The following is a 3,320-nucleotide window of genomic DNA, read 5'->3' on the forward strand; positions in this document are numbered from 1 at the left end:
GGGTCAGCATTACAGGAGGGCTCATTTTCCTTCCCTGCATTCCTGTTCCACATTCAGGACATTCCCAACACCTGTTCCCATCTACACAAACCCTTATAAGGTCTCTGAGGGGCTCCATCAGGGGTCTCTGGTGGTCACCTGTGCCTGCAGCCCCCAAAGTTCTCAGTGACCACCTTATCAACTTCAAGACAACTCACCTGGTTGTAGAGGAGCCTGATGCTGCTTGGCTGCTGCCTCAGTTCCCCTCTTCATTCTTTCTTGACTTTGCTTGCTCAGTCCCTTTAAGTTCCTTGGCTCAGCTCCATGCACTTTCTAGGGAACATCCCACTGCAAAAACTCCCAGTTCTTGGTACATCTCCTAACTCAGATATCAGGGAGTGAGGCAGAAATCAACTCATCCAGGGCACTGCCTCCAAATATTGGGACAAAAACACCATAACATTCCACAGCCTCCCTTGGCAAATCAACCCCAAACTGCTCAGACACAAACAACACCCTGCACACTACAACAATCTGGCACTGCTGGTTCAACCCGGCCAAGTCAGTTGGGAAACGACACAAGGTCAACTTCCTTCCAAGTTTCAGTTATGACACAAAAATCAGGGAGATCACAGACTCCCCCACAGAGTTTTACTCTGAGGAGAGAAGGAAACCAAAGCCATCCCCAGGGCTGCAATAGCTCAGGCTCCCCAAAAGGCCCAGGGGCTTCAGGTTTCTGAGGGGCTTCACCGAGGGCCTTCCCAGGTCTGCTCTGTCTGGAGCCCTCCAAGTCCTCAGTGCCTGCCTGAGGAACCTCAACACAACTCACCTGCTTACACAGCAACTTGGTGCTGCTTGCCTGCTGCCTCACTTCCCTTCTTCCTTCTTTCTTCACCTCCCTTGCTTGGTCCCTTTCAATCCCTGGGCTCAGCTCTGTGCACTTTCCAGGCTCCATCCCACTGCAAAAAGGATTAGCCCTTGTTACATCTCAACACTCAGAGAGCATTCCACCTTTTGCCTTGACACTGGGCCATCAGGCCAGGGTCTCATTATTTAAAGCATAGTTTGACTCCTCAGTGACAACAACTGACAGCGCTGCTGGGGCCGGGGAAGGGCGGGTGGGAGAATAAAAATCAGGAGAGGAGACTAAAAATCTAAAAATCAGGAGACGAGCCTAAAAGAATTACAATCAGAAGAGGAGCCTAAAAAAATTAAAAACAGGAAAAGAGCCTGAAAAAATTAAAATCAGAAGAGGAGCCTGAAAAAATTAAAATCAGGACAGGGGACTAATACAATAAAAATCAGGAGAGGAGCCTGAAAAAATTAAAAACAGGAGGGGAGCCTGAAAAAATTAAAATCAGGAGGGGAGCCTGAAAAAATTAAAATCAGGAGGGGAGCCTGTAAAAATTAAAATCAGGAGAGACCCAGAACTCACCCAAGTCTCCCCAAAAAACTACCAGAAACTGATTCAAATCTCCCCAAAAATGACCCAGAACTCACCCAAATCTCCCCAAAAAATGACCAGAAACTGATTCAAATCTCCCCAAAAAAGACACAAAAACTGATCCAATTCACCCCAAAAATTGATCCAGAACTGACCCAAAACTGGCCCAAATCACCTCAAAAACTAACTCCAAATTGGCCCAAAACCTGACCTAAAAATGCAAAAAACCCCCCCCAAAACTGACCCAAAATGATACAAAATCAGCCCCAGATATGACCAGAAACTGACCCCAAAACCCCAAAACACTGACACCAAGACTCACCCAAATCTCCCCAAAAAATGACCCAAGTCAGCCCAATCACCCCCAAAAATGATCAGAAACTGACACAAATCTCCCCAACAAATGACCCAAACTTTATTTCTTTTCTTAGCAACAAATCCCTTCCTTTGCTCCCCTCTGGCCCTGCCCACACGGCCCCAGTTCAGCTCTCAGTGAGTTCTTGCTTCTGGGCAGCGACTCCTCTGCCTCTTGCTGGGGCGGCAGCAGCTCCTGTGCCGGCAGGGAGAGGGACCCCGAGCCAGGAGAGGGACCCCGAGCCAGGAGAGGGACCCCAGAGCCCCTACAGAGACCCCAGAGCCATTATAGGGACCCCAGAGCCACGATAGAAACCCCAGAGTCCCTACAGAGACCCCAGAGCCCTTATAGGGACCCCAGAGGCCTCCAGAGCCCCTATAGAGACCCCAGAGCCCCTACAGAGACCCCAGAGCCATTACAGGGACCCCAGAGCCCTCCAGAGCCCCTTGCTGGGTCACAGCCCCTCTTCTCCCGCCCAAACCCACCTTTCTGGCTGCAGCTGCTTTTCTTCTCTGGCTCCCCCTTCCTTCCCCAGGGAGCTTTGCCTTGTTCTTTGGCCAGGCTCCAGCTGCAGCTCAAGGGCAAAGCTGCAACTACAATTCCCCCTTCGGGTTTTTCACCTGAAAAACAAAGGCTTGGGCCAAACTCTGACCAGTCACTCGCTGAACACGAGACATCAAACAGGGCACACAGAATAAAATGCATCCAACTCTAAATCATGTTACAATGACTGTCCACCCCAATCCAGCACTGACATTAAAAACCTTCAACCAACCAAAAAGACCTCCAAACATCCCTTAGATAGAGAAAAGCACACCAGGAACGAATGCAAAAAGAAAAATTCCAAACAATGCTCAATTAAATAACCATGGACTGATATAAAACATGTTTAGTTAACTTAAACCACTTCTTCCCATTATTCTCCATCAGAAATTACCCTTATTTAAGTTCTCCTTTTAACACTTCATTAAAACTGACTTATTAGGAAATGGTTTGAACCAAGAGAATTAAAATCAGGACAAGAGCCTTCAAAATATTAAAATCAGGACAAGAGCCTTAAAAAAATTAAATTTAGGAGAAGAGCCTTAAAAAAATTAAAATCAGGACAAGAGCCTTCAAAAAATTAAAATGAGGACAAGAGCCCAAGAGAATTAAAATCAGGAGAAATTCACGTTATTCCCCCCCCGCACACCCCGGGACAGACGGGAGGCCGCGAGTCCCGCCCTGCCGCCGGAACCGGCCCTTAACTCGAGCAGGGCGCGCTGCACCGGCACGAGAGCCACTGCGCATGCGTCGCCGGTCCCTCTCCTGCCTGCCCTTACTTACCACGTGATCGCCGGCGTCTTGCCAACGACTGCGCATGCGCCCCCCCCCACCCCGCCGCCCGACCGCCCGGCTTCGCTTTCTTACTGCGGCTCCCCCTCCACTTTTCCGGCTCCCTGGGGTTCCCTCACCCACATTTCGGGGTCCCCTTCTCACATTTTAGGGGTGATGACCCCGCAATTTACGGTTCAGGGGGGGGGGGAGGAGAGGAAACGGGGT

The 3,320-nt window shown here is 49.7% G+C and overlaps 1 long non-coding RNA gene across 1 annotated transcript; it reads right to left on the bottom strand.

Annotated features, from left to right (window-relative positions):
* Positions 1-18: 18 nt before the first annotated feature.
* Positions 19-2,827, bottom strand: LOC115308086. The gene is made up of 3 exons (XR_003916434.1): positions 2,264-2,827; positions 809-938; positions 19-327 (listed from the first exon to the last, which is right to left on the bottom strand). It is a non-coding gene; the product is annotated as an uncharacterized LOC115308086 (long non-coding RNA).
* Positions 2,828-3,320: the final 493 nt, after the last annotated feature.

Source organism: Manacus vitellinus, unplaced genomic scaffold, assembly GCF_001715985.3.
Source record: "Manacus vitellinus isolate BGI_N305 unplaced genomic scaffold, ASM171598v3 ctg7180002429517_pilon, whole genome shotgun sequence".
Lineage (NCBI taxonomy): Eukaryota > Metazoa > Chordata > Aves > Passeriformes > Pipridae > Manacus > Manacus vitellinus.